The 27921-nt window shown below is 41.3% G+C and overlaps 1 protein-coding gene across 2 annotated transcripts in view; it reads left to right on the forward strand.

The window, feature by feature from the left end:
• hmx3a (H6 family homeobox 3a) overlaps window positions 1-27921 on the forward strand; it is a 110336-nt gene that overhangs the window by 76634 nt on the left and 5781 nt on the right. The window contains exon 5 of one of the 2 annotated variants that reach the window (XR_015109380.1): window positions 850-1125. The exons of the other annotated variant lie outside the window; for it this stretch is intronic. The gene's annotated coding sequence lies outside the window, so the exon portion shown is untranslated. Of the gene's footprint in view, window positions 1-849; window positions 1126-27921 lie in introns of those variants that run through there. 2 annotated transcript variants of the gene reach the window in all.

A 27921-nucleotide genomic window follows, 5' to 3' on the forward strand; every position in this document is an offset into this window, starting at 1 on the left:
CACCTGGCAGTGAGAAGTCAGCCAGAGACACATGCTCTGTGCATGTATTATACAACATTCTTTGTAAGAATAAAAAAAAATCCAAACACATCTTCATAGGGATGTCTGTCATCACTGAAAAGACTTCATGGCTCTTGCTTTTGATCTATTTATATGTAATCTTTAATATGACAAGCTATAATCCTGGCTGCAGAGTTTTTCACAGCGCGTAAAGATCTGCAATACATCACCAAGCGGTACAATGAAATGGGACGTTAAGGCTGACATCATGCAGCAAGCCCCGAGGACAAATATAGATCATGTTTATCTTTAACCGATGATTCATTTGTGACATGGTAAAGAGATCTTTTCTGACTGCTATGGAAATGTCCTGGATAGTCCACATGCCTGCTGTGTTAAAACAAAACAAAAAAAAACCCAAAAACCATCAGTGTTTATTTTTGTCTTTTTCTTTTCTGAGGATGCAACATTTTAAATAGATGTTTGTGCATGTTCTGCGCTCGGTTGTTGGCGGCCAAAAGTGCACATTGATTAACAATTAAACAACCAAGCTTGGAAAAGAGATTATTATGGAACTTAAAGTATAAAAATAGATTAGAGACAAAAACAAAAGGCATAATGCAATCTTTCTTGCAGCTCTTTTTTTTTCTTTTTCTCTCCACATCTCGACTCCCTCCTCATCCCCCAAACCCTTGGGAAGCAGCACTCCAAGGTCTTTCATTTGAGCTTGTATTATGCCCCTGTATCTCTGCTCATTTTTCATCCGCATTGCATTAAGTATTGATATTGATTTCTTGTAAATGGTGGCGAAATGGATGGCTCACACTTTTTTGTGTTATTGTTCTGCAGCACTTGTAGGTAATTTATTATGGCTGAGGGTCCGGTGAGGCCTCCCAGTTCTGTGTCCCTCCTCCTGACGGCGCATGCCAACCTGACTAACAAAACACACCATGCACTGAAAGGCTACTCTTGTGAAGAATGAAGCATGAAGGAAGTGTGCATCGTCAACACTGCGTCCCTCTCTGCATCACTCACATTCATGGTCCACTACCAAGAGAGGGAAAACACACTGAAATCAGCCAAAAATGCTAACTTAACAGGCATTCCTCAATCTTAACATGTGAGTTGTGTAACAGGCAACTATTTATTTCTCCTTTCCTCCTACTTTTTGATTATTATTCTTTTTAGCGGTGTAGCAGCACTTGTACTGAAATCCATTCCCAGTTTTGTGACAAAGCGTGGCCTTCTTGACAAACTGGAGTGGTTTACTTGCATTGTCATCCTGGCCAATTTCTTTTCCTTGCTGCTGCAGCCCCAGCGGCCTATTTGCATTTCAATAGCCTCTCTGTCTGCTTCTATATTGCCTGATATTATGTCTGCCTTGTATGAATTCAATGTCTGCATCTGCTGTTCCACTCCCGAGCAGTCCTCGTAAAAGGCAAAACATGAAATAAGACTTGCGAGCAAAAGACATTGATGGTGTGTGATGATGTAAACCAAGACAAACACATTATATTGGCGTGTATATGGATTTCCTTGGCTAAAAATCTGTTTACATGCATGTTCTGCTTTTACATAAAACTGCCACAGAACAATGATAGACCAAGAGGACTGTGTGATTTCCGGGATCCTAATAGAACTATTATTACCTGCAGGTTTACCAATAAGATTTCACTTTTTCATTCATATTTTAAGCTATAGTTGAAGTGTAATGCACAGCAAGCACTCACAATACGGATGCAAAGAAAGGCGCTACAGTAAAACTGATATGTCCTCTTTACCGTCTCTGTCACCACAACACCAGCACTTGGCCGCAAACTCTGACTGGAGCCACAGTGTCCGACACCCTTAGTCACATGACCCACACCAGAGTCTCACAAAGGTCCCTCAGGCATCCCAGAATGCCTTCCTCTCTGCTTGACTCTCTCTCTCTGTCTCTCTCTCCTCTTGCTATCTTTCTCTCTCTCCCACCTACAGGATGGGATATATGGGATGTCAGAAGGCCACAGGCAGTTACTGTTAAAGCCAGGAGGATTTACTGGAAGTTCTGCTTTTAAAAGATATAAAGCACCGATGGCTGATTAATTTCTGTTCATGGGATATTGGAGAGAAGATGTAAAGAGGAATATCAGTTGAGCTGCACATCCTGTGCTCCCCCTAGCAAAGTTTCACCTTGGAGTCACACTGGTACAACCAATATTTCCCCCAAAATTCTTTTCATCCGATCGGATCAATCCTCCATTTTTCTACTCTTTAAATAAGAGTGAAAAATGCAAAAGTCAAAACCCGTAAGCACACCTTAATTTTAGATGCAGACACAAAGCCACGCACCCCTCCTCTTAATGATAACCTCTGCCAAATGCAGCTTCTGTTCAGAAACAATTAATGCCAACTAGTTTTCGGGTGTGCAGGCAGGCTAACAGCTGTGTTTGGGCCACTTGTTGTGCCTCCAGCACAGATAATTACAGCAATCCAAAAGCAGAGCAGTCGCTCAGGGAGTTTAATAATGTACAAGTAGTCGCTATCTCTTTATAGATCATGTTACTGCAGCACTCACTGACGTGTAATTTAGATCAATCAAAAAATATGGCAGGGCTATGAAACCAGTGCCTTTGATAATAGTTGGCAGGTAGTAGTCACCCCCTGTTGTCGAAGCATCTGATATAAAAGGCTTCATTCTGCCCTCCATCAAGGGGCCTGGTGTGCTAGGATGTGTAACCCAGGCAACAGATACATAAAGCATTATGGGACTTGATTTAATTTGTCTAAATGGGAGCTGGAGTATCTTGGTTCTCAGTTCGAATATCCCTGTTAACCACCACTACAATGTAATGGGCTCCTCAACTTGGAGCTGTTGAATGCGTTCTGCTGGTATAGGGAGCTTTTCCACTATAGGCAGCTTTCTGACTCCGTCTGTGTGTATACGTGTGTGAGGATGCTGTCTGTGTTTGTGCATGTATGCAGGCAGCTAGAAAGTTCTATTGACAATATTAAATTCAATTTCATAGAAATACCTGAAATGCCAGTGACATCATTCCGTGGTAAACTTGATGAGTCAAATGGTTTACCAGAACTAGCTGAAATTTCTTTGGAAAGGGACTTTGAAAAAATACTTGGATGAATCACTTGTCTATATAACTTCAACCAATGAACTGATGTAGCCTAGCAAGATAGTTTCTTGATCTTTGATCTCAAAACAAAACCAGTTTCCTCAAAAGGTTCCCTGTGTTCCCTGGCCCCCCGCTGGTTTAAAGAACAGAGCACTTACATGGGCATGTAACGAACACGAACAGGAGGTAGTTGTATTTCAGCCATACATACAGTGAGCAAGCCAACTCCCATAGAATGAGAGGTGAACTGTCCAGATATAAGGTTTCACCGAGCAATGTCGCAGAGTGTAGAGAGCATGAGAATATATTTATGTGATTGGTGCGTCAGCGACATAGCTAACAGTTAAGTGTCCCGTGTCGGTACCGTGTGTGTACAGTGTACCATCATATCCCAGCCCTGTGATGAAATAATCAAATCAGACCTGCAGGATTCCAAGTAGATATCAGGCTTGTGTGCCTCTGCGATAACGTGAATGTGCTTTGGTGGAAAGCAGTGCGACCGCAAGGCAGCGGAGGAGCACAACCATGCTTTCAGAGATCGCTTCACAACTTCAGTCTTCACCAGGCAACAAATATATAGCAGTAACAGCTACAGTGACAGTATAATTGTATAAATTGACCTGGCTTGGTTGTGTTTCTTTAACATTCCCTCCATCTGTCTTGAAGATATTTTGAGGTCAGTAATTCAACTGGAGGCCAAAGCGTTATTCAGCGTTATTTGACTTTCTACGTGTGTAAAAGCCATCGTAGGTCAGGCTTTGTTCTGAGCTAGGAACTCCTTTGCTTGATTCAGTCCATTGTGTATTTTCATACCAATGAGCTCCCTGTTTCAACCCATTTTATGAACTATTTGAACCGAGACAATTTAGCCGGCAAAAGCTGGGTATCATTTTCTGCTTTTGCATGGGACTCTCCTTGCCTCTGGCTTGTTTTAAACTATCAGAACAATCCGAGTAGCTTCCTCTCCTTGTCCTACTTCTAACATCCCCTCCCTCGCTTTCAACCCACGGGTCTTTGTTTTAAATGGCAATTCATCCCGCTCGTCCGCTCAGCCACGTTAAACATCAATTTCCTTGCAGAGCACACATTACGACCCAATAGAAGAAATAAAATCTCAGCCATTTATTGTGCAACTCCCTCCGCCCTTTCTGGCACAGACGCTATCCGCGGCTGGCACCCTCATCCAAGCAGCCCACATCCAACAACAAGGGAGCCAGCTACACAACAATGCTAACGCCATTTGACTTCCTCTTAAGTTGTTTTATACTTACTGCAAAACAGTAATGATTTCAAGGGCCTTTGAATTCCTCCAAGAGTCACCGGCTTTATAAAACATGCATGAGGTGTTCAGTAAACAATGCCCAATGGTCTTATTCCTTTTAAATAAAACTATTTCCATGAGATGTAAGAGACTTGAGAGACTTTAATATTGCCTTAAATATTAAAAGAGAGAACTGAGCCTCATCAATTTTTCATTTATTGGGCCCGCATGTAAGGAGTCATCAATCTCAAAAGAAATTACTGACATTTTCATTTCAAATAAAAAAGGGTACACTTTATCCAGCGGTAATAGGGATTGCCACTCTTACACAGGGAGCATTAAATGGCTTCTGTAGTGCTGAAAATGAGAAAAATTTCCTCTTCTTCTTCTTCTTTTTTTTGTGTCTCTGAACAGATTCTGCCTTTTAACCTTGTGGCACAAACAAAATTGCAAAGTAAAACATAACATATTACCCCCTTATCATACTAAAAATCAAAATATAGCTTAACAAAGAAGTGTGTATTGCTATTTCCGACAAGCCTTGACTGACTTGGAAGTCATACACCACCTGGTCGTATTGCTGTTTGTTGGTATTGATATCCTCTGACATAAATTCATTGTTTGATTCCACTGCTGTTATGATATATTGTTATAAATGTCCACATCATTACAGCACCTTTCCGCCTGTTTGCCTTTAGGCTTGAAGCTTTGTAATTACTGCACGATAAACAAATGGTTTGGGTAATGGGGGGGAAAGGTCCAGGGCCTACAGGCTCTGAGAGGGGATTACTGAGTAAGGAGGCCACTCTTCACCCCCAAAAACCCCTCAACCCCTCTCTACAAGGCCTGTCCCACGTCTCACCGCAGCTCCCCCTGTGGAATCACCCGAGCTGAATTATTAATCAAAGAGCGGTGTTGATATATCATCAACTGTGTACATACATTGTAGACGGGGGGAAATGAGGGTTACAGTAGGCCAGGATTTATAACAAAAGCTTGACATATGCTGCTAATTCACCTTGACAACGCTGTCACTTCCTGCTCAGTGAAAAATAGTCCAGCAGAAGAAGAGTTTGTATGCAGCCTCACTGCCAGGCGCTCCCCGATCCATGCAGCTCCAAACATAATGGATGAATATTTGTTTATGATTTCTGTACACAAGTCTGGTTGTCAGTTCCCCTCTCGCCCTGCGTGCTACCGTCTCATTTGCATAGGTAGATTGAGACGCCGCAAGCGTAATGAGTTTGGCCTGCATGTTGGTGATGGAGGATGCTGATTAATAGAGCTCTCTCCCCATCATGGCACCTTTGTAAATGTTTGATTCGTTTTGAATGGATTACTGTTAGATTATCGGGTTTGGGGCCCAAAACTAGACGTGACTATTTGGAGACAGTCGCTTACGGGTGTCCCATGACGGACCGGACCCCTGTTTGTTTATGCAGAGTTGTCAAAGTGTTTGATAACGATGCTGCTTATTGCAGAATTATGTTTGAGAAATAAAGGGTGAAGCATCTTGAAGATGTGACTACAAGAGAAGGAAAAAGGTGCTCAGAATTCTGCAAACTTTTCTTAAATCTTTGCTCAAAAAGCTCCAATATCAGCTCAGCATTCCGGGGATATTTAACGGGTTGGTGGGAATCTAATAGTCAGGCAGCTATAAATTTTCCTGGAGCTGCTGTGAGACACTCTTATATTGCTTGTGTGGCAATCAGACTGGTGATTATATGGGTAATGAAACATGTGCCTCCTCTCGGTGTCTGCCCATTCCATTGCCTGTCTCTTTCCATCTCTTTCCCGAACTTTTCTTTCTCTCTCTGGTTAAAGCTGGTGATGGATGTGGCGTAACTAGAGGGAGCAGTAACCCATCAGTTCCGAGCCCTATTACACACAGTTGGATGCTGGGTAAAAAGGGGTATGAAGCGTGGAGTAGCGACACTGTAGCCTGCTGCCTCATGGGTTAACGCTAACCCCACCGCCCACCCCTTACGCCCCCACTACAATCTGTTTGCTGGAAAACCTGTCTTACATCTTGACAGCGCCGCTGCCATTGTTCTCCCTTTTTCTCAATCTGTTTAGCTTCCTGTTGTGACCTTTCATACAGTCAAATATATTAGCGAGTGGGGCACTCTCATTAAAACAGTGCATTAACCAAAAGACTCTTTGGAGTCTAAATGACAGCCGAAGGAACTGAAAGCTAATAGCCGTGGGCAGTTGGGGAAACTTAACTCATGAATCAGTGCGCTAATGCTGGAACAGCAAGCCTGGAGCGCTGTAAGCGTAAGGCACAATCTCCATTGCCCCCACTCCACTCTGTCTTTCTCTCCATCTTACTTCCTTGATCTCCTTCATTTTCCTTTTTTTCCCTTTCCCTCTCTCCTGTCCCCTCTCTAAATGCTACTTATCTCTCATATTCACCATCACCGCTGTGTTCATTTTCCACTTCTCTCTGACACATTTATTCTCTTCTCTCACTCTTTTACTCGATCATCCTTCCCCTATCCTGCTATCTTATTTGTTCATTTCATTCTCTGTTCATTTCATTCTTTGTTCCCCTATTGTACCGCGCTCGTCTGTGCCATCATTTCTACTTTCTGCCTCCCTGCTCTTACAGTTCTTTCCCTGTGGTCTCCCTAACATTTTATCCACCCTTATTGTTTTCAAAGAGAGGAGGAGAGAAAAAAAGGGGAAAAAAGCCATAGAGAAATGAAGATAGAAGAAAAAAGGATATGAGAGAGAGAGTAAGAGGGACGACAGAAGAGGAGAGACTAAAAGCTCATTACTTTCCCCCTGATGGGAGAAAATGAGTGAGGGGGCAATAATAAAGCTTGAATTTTTCAATACTGTTAAAAATGGGGCTCTGACAGCTCACCGCCAGTGCAAGGGACAGGCGCAGACAACGCATGGTGAGCCACCGAATTAGCAATACCATACATCATAAAATCTAATTAAATCAAGGAGCAGAATCAAATTAGTTTTCTGTGACTCAAACCGCCCGCCAAAAGGGCTCTATTAAATGAACTGTAGAGAGGGAATTAAATAATTCACAGTGAGGGATTTTGCATTTATACAAAAATTGTGCACTTAATTGTCCGTGCTATATTACAGATTTGGCCTTATGTTAACAATGAGCCTAAAGCACACTTACTCGTGCGCACTGGGCACACATTAGGGCCTACATGGTCGACAAGGCTTCAAACTAAGGGGATATTAGAGCAACCATTGGCTCGATAGCACTAGTATAGAAGAGGTCTAGAGGCTGTACTGATTACACTCCAATGAATATGCAAAGTGAAAGACTGCAGTGATGCAAATAGGGTTAAAGAATGATTTAGGTGTGAATATTAGGTGATATATTGCATTTGATGCTTGAAAAGTTTGCACAAGTGTGTACGCTGGAGGCTTGGTGTGTTTATTACAAAGCTACAGGTAGAACATCAAACTACCAGACGAAGTTCTGTGAAAATGGAACATTTTTGTTACAGCCTCATGCGAACATTCCACAATCTCAGCTATTCTCTTGGTCTCTCACACACCCTTCGCTTCAATCTCTCCATCCCCCCACGCGCTTCCCTCCCTGGCATCAAAACAGCACAACTTTATTATAGTCGCTGTCAATACCGTAATAATAAAAGAACGCGAAGGGGAGAGACTACTGCATTACACTTTTAACAAGAATATAGCAGATGCACATTGAGTGAATATTGAGTTTTAAAACTTGTCGCAGGTGATTTGTGGCCTTGTCAGTACAAATATTTTTCAATGTCACAGCAGCAAGCCGGAGCTGTCACTTCGGCGGTCAGATGGGATGGGGGAGGCAAAACACAATGATCTGGCCCTTAATGGAGAACCACTGGGACTGGCATGGAGGTGATGAAGCACTGTTTGGTTTGCGGCTGCCATATTTCTGCTTGGGGACGCTATTATAAAACACAGTGTTATTTTGTCAGATTTCAATCATGAGCCTGGCTATTTGTCACCTGCTGTCACATTGTTGGGGCAAGTCAGACTGATGTTGAAATATGATTAGTCCCAAGTCATCCCCATGCTGAAGAGTTTTTTTTAGTAACTCAAAGTAGCAATTTTATTTCTTTGTCTTATTTCTTTTTAAATCAGTTTAGAAGCTAAAAAAAATCTCATCTTTATCTCCCTTCACATCCTTTTCTTACTTTTTTATTCAACGGTACTGTCATGGGGCGTAATCTTCTGAGAGTAATCACAGGTCTTGATGCATCTTTTTTTTAGCCAGAGTGCCGATGTCAAGTATCCTAATGGAGGAATCCACAGGGAATCTTGGTTTAATTTTCTCCAATAAAAAGTGCTCTTAGGTGGGCTTTACTCCAGTGAGGCTTTATTGTGTTGCCAAATAGGTATTGAGATGGTGTTCATCCTTTTGGGTCACAAGAACATGCAGCTGGGGACCAAATTCAATGACCTCAAATCTGAAGTCTTTTATTGAAGCTAATCTTGAGGGCGTCCATGTTTTGCTAATCCCTTTTGTGACATTATGAGGCCCTACAACACTTTGGTGAAGTCAGACATGTATTCATTTTCACTTGACTATGGGTTTAAAAGTGATTTAATAAAGTTCAAGCATGCAGTTCAATGACATATGATGAACATTATGCCCTTGCACACTTAGCTCTGACTGTCACCGTGAAGAATGCTATTTAATTTTCCTTTTCAGCGGTTACATCTCCTGGGTCTGTAACACAGAGGAAAACAAGAACCTAGATTTGCTTGTTGACATTGAAATCTGCTTTTCAGTTCACTGTACATGTCCACGACTAAGACACCCACCAGTAACTACATTTCTGAATCAAATCAGTTTTATTTCCTAGTTGCCCTTGTGTTTGAACGTCATGGCCTCTACCCAAACATAGAGCGGGTATAATCCACATATTTTAAAACCTTTCATTCGATTGACGCTGAATGATCTGTGTCTCTGCACCATTACATTAGAGTGTTTGTAGATGTTGTTGGTTTTCAAACTGACGACCAATGTATAAATATGCAAATCGAATTTTATTACTTACACCACCTTCTGTTGGTTTAGAGTCAGGAGTGACATTGGCGTCACCCTCCCTCGTCCCTGACTAAAGTCGTGCCTGTTGAAATTTGCTTGTCTTTTTAAAAAAAATTGAAAATATGTAAACTTTGTTGATTTATGGGGGAAAGCTTGGTAATATCACAAGGAATAAGTGACTAATTTTGGAGGTGATCCGGGTCAAATTGTCGATGTTAGCCTCTTATGCGGCAATATGTGCTTTCAGAGTGTTTTCTAGTTGGCATGTGAATTCTTGAATTTGACCATAAACATTTTATCTGCAGTTACAGTGACCTTGACCTTGAACCTATTTGAGTCTAAGAGAGCATTTGTGTGAAATTTGAAAGCCGTGTGTGTGTGTTTGTGTGTGTGTGTGACTAAATCACTTCAACGCATTCTTCGTTCTACACTTTCAAGACAAAACAGCCCTCAACTCAAGCGGTATTTTTTCTCTATCTCCTCTACTCTTTCTTCTCTTCTCCTGTTCACCAGCCGCTACTGCCACACCGCCCGCTAGTGGTAATTTCTGATATCAAGATATTTATTCAGTATCACTCTTAACAATTTGAGTCTTAAAATAGTCGCACGCTTGTAGCCACAATTGGAGAATAATTTATTAAGTTATGAATATTTCCACTTGACAGTCGTCTTAAGGGTGTTGCGTCATGGCTGATTGTGCGGTCATCCTCTTTACAACACTCCTCTTCTCTCCCTTTTTGTATCAAATCTGAAGAAATTCTATCAATGTATTTCAGAGATATGACATTTACAAAACCAAAAATGTGTTTCATGCAGTGTCCGTGACCCTTGACCTCCAAAAGCTTGTCAGTTACATTTTTGAGTTGAGGGATGTACGTATGGATTGGCAACCCAAAACTGCTCTCGCCACAGTTGTTACCAGGGTAAAAGCATAAAAAAGTTGTTCCTGATTTGCCACTTGAAGTATTTTATTCTCTCTCTTGCATTCATGTATCTGTAAAAAAGATGAAAATCATGCTACCACATGCACAGACATGTACAAGAATACACTATGATATCCTTACATGAGCAGGGCTGCACACACATAAGCAAACATGCACAACAACCATTAGCATTGGCTGACACGATCGCCATTAGCACACTGCTTCTAGTTGTGTGTGTTCTGTTCCAAAAGAAGAATCATTTACATAATGTGTGTTTTCCCCAAACGGTGTGAACAAGCGGCACTCTGTGTAGGTTTCCTGCTGGCAAATGTTTCAAACTGACCTCGGGAAACGGTCCATCCTGCAAACGCTAAGCATTCATAATGGGCCTTTTACTTGTTTTGGTGTATATGTGTGTGTCCACAATCATGCTGAATTTGTCTGTGTGTGTGTGTGTGTGCGTGCGTGCTGATGATTCTTCGCCAGCCAGACGGCTTTTATACGTATTAATATTAATATGTGCCTGAGCTGCAGCCCATCACAGCCCTGCCCTGTGGTGCAGAGTGTCCAAGGGCGACCATTATCATCCTTTTCTGACTGTCAGTGAACCCGGAGGAAAGTAAGATAGACACGTTGACTACCGCGCTGGGGTCAAACAGTCAGGCTAATACAGCTCAAACCTCCAGTAGTGTGGATGGCGTGCATCCATTTGCACTGCAGTTCTATGTGAAATGCATCTCCTTATGGATACACACCGTCTTACACATATACACACACCAACATCACACGACATTAAAAAAAAATCCCCTTCATACTTGTGTTTATCAGGTACCTTTCCATGTATAATCAATGACAAGTACTATTCTAAGTTGCTCCCGAAGGCACTATTGATGATAATGTTAACCATGTCCCATAAAATCAATCAATCAATGGAATATTAAATGTATGTGTCTGAGAGGTTGTCATCGTAGCGCTCAGGGGTGAATCTCCAATAGCCTGTCAAGGTTTATTGCCTTTTATGGGACCTCCACCAACGTACTGTTTCCATGAAAATACACCTGTACAGTATATCAAAGAGGCTGTGACAGAAAGTGAAGACAACCAAATACCATTTCTCCATCTCCTTTTCTCGCTCTTTTATGCGCACAGACAGAAACACACACCCCTCCCCTACCACCGCTGCCACTACTACACACCAAAACAGATGAATTTTTGCTTCAATAAAGGCAGTATGGTAATTAAATGTAAGATAAGCCCATTCAGAATGCCCGAGACAGTGCCAGGCAAATATCCTGATCAGCTTAAAATCAACCAAGTGGGACAGAATAACAAAAATCCAAATTGGTTGGTCTAGATCAGTTTGATAGGGCTTTTCAATATGATATACAACAATAGCCAAAATGAATATGAAACAAATTACAAGAGCTGAGATATGGCATGAAACTGCATGGGGGAATTCAAGCACAATCACTTTCCAATGTGGCTTCCAATATTGCAGCCAATCCTTGCACGATTCATATCCGATCACAAATAATGTTTATCACCCTCATATCTCTCTCCCTAATGGAAAAGGCCTAGTGTTGGGGTTTAAGGAGTGCATTCATTTTTAATGAGGTCTGGGCACTGGCCAGAATGAAATGAACAGTCGCAGAGTTTTGGGCCACAGTAGCAAAGACTGGCAGTAAAAGGTCGATCCATTCAGACTAATGCGACCAGGTTATGTGATTCTATAACTTGCTAAGTTGTTTATTGCAACCAAGCAGCTTTTACACCATCATGTTACAGAAGTGTTTGAAAAAAGCATCGCAAAAAGGATGTTTATCCATTAGGAAGAGAGGGAATAAGGAAAAAAAAAACATCCATACGGTTGAGGTCACACATGTAAATAATAATCATCACAAGTGAAAAGCCATCATTTTACAAATTAGATTTTCTGTATGTTCCCTGATTTTCAACTGACAAAATTAGGCTCTTACCATGCTGAAAAATATCACTTGAATCAAGTAATTCTCCAGTGTTTATGAGTTCAGACGGAACATCAGATTTCATGTAAAATAAGCTCTTGTGCAGGAGGACTCACTCATATTTTATGTCTAATTCTGGAGGAGAAGATGTATTTCCTGCCTCCCCAGGAAGCATGATTGGTGTGTGACTGCGTGTCGTGACGAGATCACTCGGCGGGGCTGAGGATAAAATGTCGCTTAGGATAATGTGATTGCCCTTAAGGTACAAAAAAGGTGAATTATATTCCCTGATTTATAATCTGAAAATTAAAGACGCACTCATTTTCTAATTTAATTCCACCTTCAATGGAACAATGTTCACTCTGAGCCAAATTGGCGAATAATGTTACTAATTCAGATGCAGATGTAATTTCTATTCGGGGGGCTGCGGCGCGTGGTGATGAACGAGTCCCGGATGGATCGTTGCCACTCCTATCTCCCCGTCTCGACAATTCCCCAGCAGTTGTGATAATAACCTGAGCAATAAAGGAGGGAGAGGCAGTGCTACCCTGCTCCACTCTTCATACCCCAAGTCATCTGATACTTCATCTAATAGTATTTCTGTCCTTTCCTGTGTCACTCTGTCTTAAGGCAGCTGCCCTCTTCAACACAGGAAAACAGCACAACTGCATTAACACAAAGACTCTTAATAACCTGCATAATTACTGCTGCCTTCTGCAATGCAAAAAAGTCACTGCAATAAATCTGCTGTTTAAAACTTGATTGAATGCAGGGTAAATGTCAAGGTAATTATAAGGCAGTGAGGGTTAAAAGCAACGTTAAATCCCCCCGCAGAGTGGTGACATTCAAGCATAGGGAGGGAGAGAGACAACGAGGGAGGAGAGCAACACAGACAGTTTGTAAATGTATCGGACAATTGGAATCCAACAATTCTTCTCTTTTCACTGCCCTTTTATTTATGACTGCAAACCATTTGAGATATGACCTCTCCATGACTGGTTTCTACCTGCGCTCTTAATGGGTCCATTAAAGACAAAATTTATCATGTATAATATCAAACTGACACAAACATGTTCGCGGTTGAATTACAGATTCCTGATTTTATGTCTGTGTTAGAACAATCGCCTTTGATTAACTCAAAACTCACAGATCTTTCAGAGGGAGTTAAAAATGAGTTCCTTCCCCCCGACATCTGGGGGTTTCTGAATGCTAGATAGTTGCTTGGTCGGTCTTACCGGAAATGATAACTCCACCTGAATTCTCGTCCAAGTGAAACAAACTGGATACACAATAAATTGCTAATTAGAGCGATTTAAAAGTGAAAGGTGGATGTCCAGAGCAGTATTTGCTGTTGTTTTTGAACCATTTAATATATTTTACTGCAAACAGGACAAATTAACTTGAAGGTTTTCCGTGATATGGCTGAGTTGCCTTGTGTCCGTGTAGCTGGTGTAGGACGGCGTTTACCGATGCGCAGCTCCTGCATGTCAACAAAGTGGATTTAGGTGTTTTTCTGACTTTGGGTTCTAATATCAAAAGCTAAAGAGACTGTCACACTAATTACGCTCACTGCGCTATGCTAGGATTCAGAAACTTAAGATTACGGCATCCTTTTATCAGCATCATACAAAAGTCTTACTACCGCTATTTAGGGGCCGAGGGAGGTCATGTCATTTACTCTCCATTCTGTCTCGTTAAGAGTTGGGTGGGGGTGGGAATGTAGTGGCACAGCTGAGAGCTTTAGGGTGCCATGTCGTGTGCCTCCTCTTCAGAACCTAATGATCTGCCAAACATAATGACCCCAAGATGTCGGGGCCTCTACAAGCCTCGACTAGGCCTCCTCTTGCCTCTGCTCACAATCGCTTCACTTCATGTGTGAAAGAAAGATTTTTCTCTGGCTTGTTTTGTTCTCCCCCTGATCTCTCCCTCCTCTGCTATCCTCCCTCAGCCACTGTACAAGCCAAAGGCTCCGTGACAAAAAGCCAATAGAGTTAGCTGCCAAGGCTGGGAGCTCTGAGAGGGATAACTGGCGCAGAAGGTTAAAGCAACAATGTGCTCAGCCCCATTGAGCGACTCCTTGAATGTGTGTGTCTCAAAATCAGTGTGTATAAGGTGTCAAGGGTTGTTAAGATATATTGGCTGGGTATATCTAAAAGAACACCTGTTCACTTGTGTATTCTCCAGCTACCCTAAATAACGAGGGCTCCATTTGATTTCAATCAAACCTTAGTTATGAGTTGGTTGAAATTCATTGTCACATAAAAGCACATATAGGCTTTATAATGGCCTCGGTGAAAATGCTAATTATTTTCGTCTTCCATTTTGAAACGCTGACCAAAATGAAGCCTTTTGGAAGTGTAAAAGCAAATGCCTGGATTTCCAGATTACGTATGCCCTTTTCCTCGCCGTTAACAAATTCAAGGCTAGTGCTTTTCCACGGAAAGGACACAGTTACAATGAAAGGTGTGATATTCGCTCTCTGCAAAACCATAATGGTGCCTTGTTTGAAAATGACAGGTGTACGAATGAGGCCCTCTCTTTTCCTAAGTACGGCAAACCGTGGTCATTCACTCGGCTTTGTTTTTACCGTAATAGCCCCATTTACAAAATGTCAGTGAAATTAATGTGGGACAAACGCGGCAGTAACCGAGCCAACTAATTTTTGCTCATTCAACTTGAATTATTAATAGGTGAGAAATATACCATATGCTTTCAGAGGAACGGCATACATTCATTTTATACAGAATTGCCGCTGTTTTGTGAAAAGTATAAGTAGCTTAACTGCTCTTTTCAAAAGGGGTGACTTATATGGAGGCCTTAATGATGTATAAATCAGCTCGTGTAATTACGCTTCCAGCTGCTGCCTTGGGCTGAGCTGAAACTATTGGCCCTCAGCAGCAAGACTGGAACCTTCATCACCTGAATCCCTCTTAATCAAGCGGCACTAGTTTTCTCTCCTCAGATCACATTAGGATGAGTTATTGAGAGAGAAGGGGAGAGAGACAGAGAAAGAGAGAAGTATGCAATTACGTATGAGTGTGTATAAAGTGTGCCTTCAGACATTTGCAAGCACACGCGCGCTCGTGCATGGACGCGCTTTTGACTTTTTCCTTCAATGTAATTTCGGCACTTTGTCTCAAAATGTAGAAAAACCCAACTGACAAACTGCATTCCATCAAAGTTGAAAACTCAATACTCTTGTCACTCGCGATTAAAGCTTCATCACGTGGAAAGCGCACTCATTACAGCTTTCTAATAAAAAGTAACCAGAACATGCCTGTGTCTCGTTGAAGAGATGGGGCACCACCTAGTGCTCAGTTAGCGTCACAGCTTCAAGCTTTTCTCCCACTGACACCTTTGTTGATGATTTTACACACAATATATTGAACACACACACACGCAGATAAACCATTTGCACCAACTGGTAAAATGTTGAACTTTTTTTTATGTGAGCCTTTGGTACCCTGTGGCTTGAACATGCAAGTCTGTTTAACTGTGCTATAGATGCTCTAAGCGGGTGTTAAACATCTGTGTCAGACAATAAACATCCCTATCACCAAAAAATAACCCCCCCAAAAAAATCCTTTATTGTCAGTGTGTTATGAGCCAAAATCCACAGGTTTTTTCAGATTGGAAAAACCTTGCAGGATGAGATTCGATGAAAAGCCACATGTTTTGCATACATGAAATTTGTTTGGAAGAGCTATGAAAGATGCAAAGCACTGTAATGACCTGGAAAAAAGAGTGAGAAATAGACAGAGGCCAGTTAATGATTTACTCTGCGTGTTTTGATCGGCTGGCCTTCCTGGGAAAAAAGTGTGTGATCAAGTAAATGTAAATGTGTGTCAGTACCTGTTGCGTCAGTTATCATTTACATGCGTCTGTCTTGTTCATGCAAATGAGTTCTGTTTAACTACAACTAATTGCAAACACTGTTTATTTGTCTAGGAGACGAAATAGGAAGTAATGAAGCACAAATGATGTAACTGTACTTGGATATTTAAAGTAGATGAGGATAAAAATGCTATACTGATATACCAGGTATCTGTACTTTCTATTCAGTGCATTTTAAGGCAAATATTTATAATTTCTACTCATTACATTTAAAAAAAAAACCCCACTTTAGTTTTGATGCATGACACAAAAACAAGATAAAAAAATGTAATAAAAGAAACAGTTTTATTTAAAAATGCAGATAAATTGTTCACTCTAAATTATTCAATGGTTATTTACTATAAAATGACTTAAATTGTATTGTTTTTGTTGTTATTTGTGTTTTGGATAGTCAATACAGTGTGACCTGCTTTAATCTGATTTACTTTTATGTACTTACTAATTTACTTTCACCAGAGCTTGTTTGTGCGCCAATATCTCCGTCCTCTTCAACTTGAGTAAAAAAATGTGTGCACTTGTCTATGAGTGAATTAGAATCATCAAACAACCAAACAAGTCAACAGGTTTGTTTATGTGTGATGCATCGACGAAAATCCTCCACTTTCAGGGGAACAAACAACTCAAGAGAAATCCTTTAAATAGCCACGTCCACACACACAAAAATAAATACAAAAAATAATGTAAATTTGTTTTTTCTGGTCATTTTCCTCTCCTCTTAAAGAGACTCCACCCTGGATGTTTGTAACAAAGATAGACATCTTAATAGAAAGCAGAGTGAAACCATACTGGGATTAATGATCGAGCTCCTCCTTGTTAATTGTCACATCAAACAAACAGGTCCTAATTGGCGAAGGTTCCAGCTTGGTGCTAAGTGAACACAGAGTGGGTGCTGCCTCTAGATCGCTCTCTTTGTCTGCTTTCATTAGTGAGTCAAGCCCCAAGATGAAGAAGCACGCACTGGACTCGTGTTTTCTTTGCTGGGTAATGAAACGCACACCTGCCACTCTCGGCCAATGAATAGAAACTTGAATCTAATATCGCCGTCATGCGTCTTCTATTAGTGCATACAATGCCCGTGTTTTGTGTTGGTTTTGCCGTGTTGCACTGTGCACGCTTGAACTCCGGTTCGTGTTGCAGTTTTAGGAGATAGAAGATGAAATGAAGTTGAGAAAAACAAAAGAGCAGAAGGAAGAAGGAAGGTTTTTAGTTGTAGATCAGCTTTCTCTGGGATTTAAATTGACACCATTTAACTTCTACTGTTACCCCAACAAAGCATTTGCTCTACATATAGCTGCACATAATTGTGCAGATTCACAAGCGGACAAAAAAAATTGATTGTTTTCTTCGATAGTCAAACACTGAATGAATTGATAAATGAAGATTAAGCCTTGATTACTTAAATGTCTCAGTCAAATTGATACATACAAACACACACTCACCCATAAACGTGCATACACACACACACACAAAAACACACACACAAACATGCTGCTCCATCTTGAAATGCTAATCTATGATTAGCATCATTATGCAGAAGTGTAATTTCACAAAAGCCTTCCCACAGTGGCGCACAAAAGACTCATTCACCACCGGAGCTGCTCTGTGTGGCGAAGAATTATGGCATGCAGATGAATTCATTCATGTGGGAAAGGATTTATTCGCTAATTATAGACCTTCACAGTTTTAATGCCACTTAATGAGGAGCTTGCATAGTGTGATTCCTACTTGGGCTGACGAATGGATGTTGGTTTTTTATTCTGGTGTTTTTTTGTTTTACTCTATACAACATCTGTTAGCCTTTTTTATTGGCTACTGAGGACTATCGGCGCTTGTGGGGCCTGATTCTTATTATACAATTATGAGTAGGAAGTTAATTAATAGGCTGGTGGTCATGTTTGAATAAATATTATAATAACAACTCATATAAATACCACTACTCTCGCTCCACCTATATGACTCATATGATAAAAGTCGTGCAGTAATCATTTCTGGAAGGATTTATACATATATAATACACTCATGCATCCTTCCATTCACGGCCCTCTGACAACGCTGTTTACCATAATGCCAGTCTTAATGCCTCATAGCCATGTTGTTGTGGAGAGGTAATTAAGTTGCCAAAGTTTAATTGCTCAATCATCAGCAGTTAACAAAAAGACGTCAGTTCCCCCTCCCCCATTTCAACATACTATATTTATAATGGCTAACAATTACTGCAAGGGCCCTTTAGCCAGGATAGCACTACTAAAAGCTGCCGGCACTAATGAAAAGCTATAATCGCTCCACCCGACAGCAGTTATTAGTTGCAAATTATGGGTCAGTTGAAGGGCTGGCTGTTATATGCATTAAGATAAATAACACCGCAGCTTGTGGCAAGTGCGGCAAAATGCACGAGTATCATACAGTCTAGATAATTTCTATAATTATAACGACTCTAGATTCGAAAAAGTGTCACTTTTTTCAATGGTTTTATGTCGAAAAAAATTCACACACGAGAAAACTCTTAAAGTAATCTGTGACTGTATATTCGAATAAAGGGATAATACAACTGATCTACATGAAACTTTCCTCCAGTTTTCACCACTAAAAACAATTTATTGACCATCAAACTATTCGACACATTTTGTCAGGTGCATTCTAAACCTTTATGGCATGGGCATCCAAATCAGTGCCTTTATATAAAAGTATGCTTTGCAAAAATCTCTAATGCCAGTATTACAATGCAGAATAGAGTGCATTCATTTCTCCCCGTCGAGCCTTCCATCTTTCTTTCTGTTCCTTTCTCTTCATGGTTCTCTGTCTCTCTCTCTCTCTCTCTCTCTCTGGTTGCCCAGTCAGGCCCACTGGAATGTTGCGTCTCTTTGATCAAGTCTTCATTATCAGTGACTTTGAGTCGTTTGGCTGTCTGATGCAAAAAAGGGGGAGCGAGCTGAGGGAAGAAGCGTGGCCTCCGTGTGGAAGAGGGCCTCTTCACACAAGACTGAACAATCGCCAGGCATCCCACCTCTATTAATGAGAAACATCCACATCCGCCCGCAGTCCCCAGGCAGCCTCCGCCAGGTGGAATGCTTGGCGCCTGTCACTCATGGCATTGCTGAGGGCTATTAGTGATTCATTAAGTGACCGACTGTCGGCCTGGCTGTATCAATTAGGGGATAGTTGATATGTCTGTTATTGTCAGACTCTGTTTGAGATTGCACTGCTTCTTATTCAGTGTCTGCTGAGGCTCAGCTGCATTCGTGGTTTGCTCGTGTGCGGTCTTTACTTGGCTTTAAGCTAATAAAGGCTACATCTCTGAATATTAATGAACAGATTTAGGATTTGCTGCAAATGTAAAATTTTAATAAGTGCTGAAACTGTTGTAAGGTATTGGTATCTGAGGCGTTAACCTAGAAAGATGGAGGGCCGAAAAAAAGAGGAAATTATTGCCATCTGCAGGTAAAAGGAAGTAATGTCCGTTTTAGATTTCACTAAAGTGTTACAAAAGAGCATCAGAGAATCGTGTTAATCATTTGACATGACATTTGTTTAACAGACAAAAGCCAGCAAATGTTAAAAACTTCCCACAAACAGCTTGCTGTTGTTTGAGCCTGCGAGGCAAATCTCAGGCAAATGAGCCTCTGTGTTCACTCACATGATTCCTCAATTCACTTTCCACATTTAGATAAGAGCGCGCTTCTTTGAATGCACATCGTTTCGCATATAGAATAAAAAGCGTGATGCGCTTCATCACATTTGTAAGACTGAGGATTGAAAGTAGCTGTGCTCAGGCCTTGTTTGCATTGAACACTGCAGAGAGAGTGAGAGAGAGAGAGAGAGAGAGAGAGAGAGAGCGAGAGAGAGAACATCCCCTTTAGTTCATCTTTCACTGCTGCTTTCCGCGTCACACCCTAAGCAAAAGTGATAAAAATATGTTTTGATTGCTTTTAATGCAGTGTCACGTTTTAAGTGCGCAGTGTATCTGCAAAAGTAACCTTTATCGCTGTTATTGGCCTCTGTCATACAGGTGGGCGGCAGAGAAACTGCATCATGATATTTCATGGTCTCATTTGCAGTACTGCTATAAATGGTGATCGGAAAATAATTCCATAAAACACTATCTTTTTTTACTTCTAGTCATGAGGGCTGGTAAAACACAAAACTTGACACAAAAAAGGAGCACTAAACTCTGGCCATTATTGCTAACTAAGTTGGCTAAAAACACTTCTGTATTGAATTAGAAAATCCATTTCCGCTGAAAGACAACAGAAATATATTTACAGTGTTGTTCACAATGCCCATGCTTTTACCAATAACTTGACCTCAAAGCCAGTTTGTGAACGATATGATCGATTCATCAGAAGTGAAATTACATTCCACATTACCCTACAAATCCTTGTTTTTCAGATTTTTATCATTTTCTCACGCTCAGAACCGTCTTAGTACTTAAAGTTAATGACTGACAATGTGTTTTAACCTGATTTTGCTCTTTAAACTCTAATTTTGTCATTATGTTGTCTTTCTTTCACTCAGAGCAGCTTTACAACATAAAAAATCGACCGCAACTTATAGTTTTATTCCTCAGTTAATAAAATGGGATTCTGAACGACGAGGCATCTGTTGAAACAGTAATATTTGAGTAATTTGGCGCAATAAAAGTATTGATGTTGGAGTCGTACCTACCTGTATAGCAACAGGATACTGAGGAAAACTCTCAAGTCTTATATGTTTATGCAGAACAAAATGCATCCATCCATCCATCCATCCATCCATCCATTTTCTACTGCTTATCCTGTTAAGGGTCGTGGGGGCCTGGAGCCTATCCCACCAGCCTTCGGGTGAGAGGCGGGGTTCACCCTGGACGGGTCACCAGTCCATGGCAGGGCCAACACATAGAGACAGACAACCATTCACACTCACAGCCACACCTACGGTCAATTTAGAGTATCAATCAGCCTCGTCCCCTCTTGATGTCTTTGGACTGTGGGAGGAAGCTGGAGTACCAGAGAGAACCCACACAGGAACAGGGAGAACATGGAGACTCCACACAGAAAGATCCTGTGCTGGAGCTGGGACTCAAACCTGGGACCTTCTTGCTGTGAGGCGACAGTGCTAACTATGGAAACCACTGCACCACCGTGCAGCTACAACTAAGATCATCACAGTTGAACATCTTGGCATTCCAACGCCCTGCTACTTTAGTCTGTATTACTATCAGGTAGATGTCTGAAGACCACGATTAAAACCAGGCTGACGTCGGCTGCATTTTGATCTGAGTGATACAGGAAAAGACAACAAAAGACATGCTGATGATAATGATGCCAATTATTACATTTTGCTCAGGGGTCAGAGGCAACAGCATTAAACCAAGTCACCAATACCTGTTAAAGAGCTGAACAATTTCTCTCTTTTCTCTCCTGTGAAATTGTTTGGCAGCCATTAGCGCTGCAGTGTAATGCCAGTGATTGACGTTGCCGTCTACTTAGCAGTGACAAGGGATGTGTGTGTGTGTGTGTGTGTGTGTGTGGGAGGGGGAGGTGGTCAGCAGGCTGGTGGGGAGGCAGTGCAGGGGATTGATCGGGGTCTGTGTTGTTGCCAAACGGGGGGTGAGGGTGTATTGGCGTGTAGACAATGAGCCCTGGCCAGTGCTGAAAGGCCCATTCTGCGGATCCCTGTTAGCTGTCTATTATACGTGGTCTCCAGGGGGCTGCTAAATAGAGGGCATGTGTTAGGCAGACATTTATCATGTAATTACAGCACTAGGATCCGTTTCTGATGGTGTGTGATGATTACTAATAATTACTGTGCATTTCACGCCTCCAAAGGGCCCAGATGGGGTCCCAGGACATCAATACAAAAGGAAGGGAGGAGGCAGGAAAAAATACGGAGGAAAATGTTGAGAAATGGAAAGACGCGTGGAGAGAAACAGGGATAGTGTCTTGCCTTGACCACTTAGAGGAGCTCATTAGGTAAATATCAGGCTTCAAATTCACAACGCTGCTAATAAGCTAATTAGGGCTAATATTTGCCTAAGTGTATATGTTAGATAAATGTTGGGCACATATGTCAAAATAGCCTGTATTCTTATTATTTTTACAATTAATGTTATAGTAATGCATCTTATAACTATAATACAAGATATACATATACACACATATATATAATATGTATATAAATATATATTTTTATATATAAACTACAATCAAGTTTGACATTTCATTCTTGTATTTGATTTCTGTTCAATTTCACCAGATTTCTTCATTTCTGCCCTTTTTCCACTTTATTTAATTCAAATTTGGCTTCAATTAGCCTCTTTCAATTTGCTTTTACACTTGAAATTTTTTCTCTATCTTTTTTTTTTTTTAGAGGAATTCTTGCTAGGAATACACAGAAGTATTTTAATCTCTATTTTACAATATGAGTAGATGGAAGCCTCATGAGTTATATTTCAAGGAAGTTGGAACATCGCAAACTTTAAAAACAGTCAAAATTACCCCTCAACTGATCAACAGATGAAGCAGTTTGATGGATAAGTCAAGATGATCAGAGTGGGTGGAGTTTGCATGACAGAGGCATAAGAATGGGCGGAGTGTTTCAGAACCTCCACTCGTGTACTGATGTGTCGTATTCCTATGGTTTGGTTTTTGCATCCTCAGTTCAGACAGCGTCCACCTAAGACAGCAGCGGGAAGGTGGGGAGGAGAGGCAAGTTTGGTGTAGGAAGCAGTCTGGGTGACATAGGCTGTTGTATTTCTGCCCTCTGCTGGAACCTGAGTAACCTGGATCGTCTTGAAGTATTCTAAGGGCCCCCTAACCAAGACTACAAGGTGTTCACCTGGTCAAGGTGAGCTCAAATGAAACCCACAGACTAGCAGTGTTTTACTTGTAACACAAAAGCCATCTGAATCAATATGGGGAGCGGAGATTGAGGGTGGGGTGGGGTGGGGGGGTCAGTTGAGGAAGATGAGGACCGTCCTGTTTAATAGAAACAAATTGCTCTCCACTTCCCGGTGACACAGATAGCAGACCATTTGTGCCTGCTGGCCTTTGTTGGAAACAACAGAAAGGAAATGTACTCATCCTGGCTGAGGATAAAGTTCGGGGCTTTTTGTTACACGCCAGTTACCTTAGCCTCAGTGCCCACCCCCATGAACAAGCACAGCGGTTAAGTAGTTCAGGTGCCTGCTACATTCTGTTAGATTAAAGGTCCCCGCTTCTGGCCTGAGTTGAACCGCCTCAGCTGGAGTTGAAGGGAGATGATGGAGGGAGGGAGCGGCGAAGTTGTCGGGCCGTGGGGGTATGAATGGGCATCTTGTATGTGCTCACAGAGGCGAAACGCTTTGGGATAGCCGGCTGGCCTCTCTCTACAGCAAGATCCTCAGGGAAAGTCTTTAGGGTGGGTTGTTGAGGGGATGTGAGGGGGTGCTGGCCTAGTCCCTATTCACCCTCACTTATATGCACTCTCTATATCTTCACCCACATTTTCTCCAGGTAAGTGGAAAGCTGTACATTTGTTTGCAACAAGTACTCAGGCAGGTGGATGGTGGGGAGGACCTCAAAGGCCTTTCTAAAAGCTGGAAACATACTGTTGCCCCTATGGAGCAAAAGAAAATGGACACAAAGCACACAGGATATGGGAGGGTGGGGGGTGATCTGTGTAACTTTGCGCCAATGTGCACCTGTGCTGAGCAGCAGGGGAGATTGAACAAAAAGTGATTGACGTCTCACACACAACGGGTTCAGTTTACACACCAGTTATTGGCATTTGTGTGTTTGATTCGAGGAAACTGCGAAGCTTCTTTCTGTAGAGCATTTAAAATTGAAGACCAGAATCAAACTGAGGTTCATGAGTTTTGACAAGGCTCCATTCTGTTATTAAAATCTCTTTGTGTATCTCTCGAGTCACGATTGGTCAGGCGGAAATGTGTCACGGAGTCTGAACATGTCTTGACTCCCACAAACTCATTCCCAAGGTGCAGGGTCAAGTACAAGAGTCAAAGGTGAAGTCTGATGCAGGATTAGATTCCAGGAAAGAAACAACAGAAAAATAAGCCTATCTTAGAATTACTTATTTTACATATTAAAAACACTACAATAATGTGTTGCCCATTTGAATACATGCGTGTTTGTTTACACAAAAACATCAACATTTTAGATGTATTTATTTAGGATATTTTAATATTCTTCCCTTTCTGATGTGTGACTCTTAATATTCCTCGGTATTAAAAGTGAATAACTCGGTGAAAGTGTGCTCTTGAATTATTATGCTGTTATATTATTATGATATCAGTGTCATAAAATCCTCCAAAAATGACATTAACATTTACTGCAAAGATATCTGAGACAATTTATCATCCAAAATGTGTTAGGCCTGCAGAGAATGTGCATCAGCAGGAGAAGTATATGATCTTTCATAAACTTTACGCATATTGGAATAGTAGGATTTGATGCTTTCCCATCTGCTACCCCCCCCCCCCCCCGCCACACACACACACACACACCACCACCACCACCACCACCACAAAAACAAATGCAAAAATGAATAGCACATCATTTGGGGGTAGTTATATCTAGTGGCAGGGCTGCAGGAGGGTTTCAGGGGGCTGAATCACTTTCTAGAACAAACCACATGGCTTCCTCTGTGTGACATGAAGTAAATGTTCAGTAATCCACATCGTAATCAGCGCAGCTTAAAGAAACCGATACTCCTGTGACTACTTTAGCGGCTGATTGTGTTACCTTTACAATTCGGCTTGTCCTTCTTCCTGTTTTGTACCCCGTGGAATGCCTGATAAAAAGTATCCCAACTGTGGATTTCCACCTGCACAGGAGAGGAGACTGCAGCGGTCTGGGGGTCAAAATTAATATGCAACCCCCAGATGTGCCCTCCAACAACAGTTACGAAATCATGAAATAAGAAGTGCCGATATGGTTAAATGTAGTGCTGCAAATACCTGAACAAGTACTTTTACAAAATGCAGCAGCAGTCTCCTCCAGAATTGGTTTAGAGGTTGGAGTAATATAAGTGTATGCACTTCAGTATTTTAAATCAGTGTTTTATTACTGAATAAAACAAAAACAGCTTTAGTTTACTACACAAAGTATACATACATTATATGTATTTTTATGTATCTCCCAAGTTCAAGGTCAAGATGATCTATTCATTTTCAACATATTTCATCCTTAAATGTAGAATAGAAGTTTTGTCTATTACCTTGCATAAGAAAGGGTCATTTTTTTTAAAAATGTGGTTCATGAATGCTCCTTCAAAAAAAACTTGATTTTTCTGTTTTTGTGGGAAATAGGACGGAAATAATTCTTTATTATGTTCGTATTTTAGTGGTAGTCGTGGTGTTTCAGATATTTATACACTTTGTTGTCTTTGTTAACAGTATTGATTTGGAACCTGTGGAACCAGTTAATAAAGTAAATTGAAATAAAACAGTATGTTTTAGTCACGTGCGCTATATACCAATCAGCTTGGAAGACACACTTGAAAATATATCACGTCATTTTGAATAATCAAAATATAACTGGAAATGAATAAAAGGAACAGTACCAGAAGTGCTTTGGCGCTTTATTTGCAGTGATTTTTTTGCGAGCCCGTCATTATGGAAAGCGAATCACTGGATGTTGTGATGTCGAGTTACCTTCTAAACAATAACATGTATTCATATGCAAAGGCTGGGATTGAGGTTGTCATCAGACTGCAACATATTTCTTTTCTTCTTCTAAATTCTCTTTCATTCTGTGCAGGAGGCGAGGCAATTTATCTGTCATGGCTTCCAAAAGAGGCAGCTCACTTTGCCCCCCCCCCCCCCCCAGACGCATTACACTGACAGCCGTCTTATTAGCCATGAGGGGAAGCGGCCCGCCACATGAATTTAGCCACTGTTCACCTCTTAGGCCTGCTGGGCAAACCTCTTTTTACAATAGCGCCAATGATGCAGAGATTTTCTTTTCAGTTATTAATTTGATAAATATATTAATTATGACCTGGGGATGACAGTCAAATCAGATTGTCAGGCGCCCAGTCACGGGCCCCCAGCCCCCACTTTGGTGATAAGTTCTCTCAGGTTTCTAGAGCTGTCATCCAGAGGGCTTAGACTTCTTATCAGCACTGGGCCCATTCTGGGGATAATTTCCTGTGTGTCGTAATTAAATGGTGGCTCTCTAGAGGCAAGCGACTCCCGGTTTAAAGTGGGAACATCTTAACGTTTGTTTCTCTGGGGGTTAATTAAGGTGGGACACAACCTTGAATGACATAAAAACAACATTTTTGACTAAACAAGATGTTGAAAAGTCACTATAAACGTCACTATAAAACATACGTGCTGTTTTATTGACACTTGATTACCTTTCTTGTGATTACTGAATAAAGGTATTTGTTTTTCGGTTATACACACAGCAGCAGTTGAGAACCAAAAACGGATAAATAAAAAAGGAAGGCATTATTGTAGCAAAAAACAAACAAAACCAAAACACCTTAACTCAGACGGAAATTTCTTCTTTCTTAAGAAATATATTCGTACATGTCGAAATTTAGCTGATTAGTGAGGCGCCCATATCCTCTTGGAAGAAATAGCCAAGCCTGGATTTAGAAGACCCTGGCTGCAATTTCAAAAGTCATATACCCCTTGAAAGACAAATTTCTTTGATTATAAGTTGTGTCATCAAGGTCGAATAGAAATGAGAATACAATGAAAACACTACCCCTGCTTGGTGCATAAAAGATTAAAAAGAAGAAAATCAGATTGCACACAAAAGACTGAAACAATAGATATAACAGTGCAGTCGTGATCAAACTACACAGCCCACGTTGCACAAATATATGCTCACATTCACCTTATGAACACCAACAATTGTGACAACATCATCATCGTGTGTAGGAGGCTGCAGTGCACTTCCAGTGGGAAAGTAGAAGCAGGCTTAGATGTGAGGTGGATGTTTCCATCTAAAGTAGCCGGCTGCCCCCCCATGTGTCACTGGACCTTGTCTGACAGCCGTCCGGACTTTAAAAAGGAGTGATAACTTAATTTCTACTCATGTCAACACTACTGGAGGGGCCAAGAGAAAACTGTGGGCCTATTGTGTGTCTGTCATATCATCCTGCATTTTGTAGCCCCAAGAATGAAAAATATTTAAGTGGCTTTGATGTTGTGGATCTTGCCTGAGAGCACTTGCTTTCTCTGATGTTCATTATCCTAAAATATAAAATATCTCTGCAAATATTTCCTGCTTTTTTTTGTCTTTTCTTTTTTTTTCCAAAAATATGCATCCCTGCATGTAGGGCTACTTGCACACATCCAGCTGAAAGCATAGGCAAGTGCAGAGCTTATGCTGGACCAACGGTGAGCTTGAGGGCGTTGACAGCAGCTTCTATCTGCCAATCTCCCTGTGGATATTGTTGCAGTACTGGCAGACAGACAGCCAGGGTTCTGGGGCTGACAGATCTCCTCCGTCAGCAGGTTATCATTTCCAATTAAACCCTTTCATCTAAACGTACAGTCAACTCATTGGCAAGCCTAAAAAAAAAAAAAAATCCTGAATAAGATGTTATTAGTCTGTTTCAACAGGTCCACATCTTTTCAACCTCCGCCCTGTAACTGGAGGGGTTGGGCAATCTTCTAAAGCATTATGATTCTAGATTCTTCAGCTATCTTGATCCCGATGACTCAGAACTTCAACCGTCTATGGTGGTCACTTTCAGCTCTGAGATAAATTGCATTGGATAGACGCACTGGCATGACCTCTCGAACATGTGTACC

Source organism: Aulostomus chinensis, chromosome 16 (assembly GCF_037954235.1).
Source record: "Aulostomus chinensis isolate RoL2024-O1b breed Wild chromosome 16, RoL_Achi_v1.0, whole genome shotgun sequence".
Taxonomy (NCBI): Eukaryota; Metazoa; Chordata; class Actinopteri; order Syngnathiformes; family Aulostomidae; genus Aulostomus; species Aulostomus chinensis.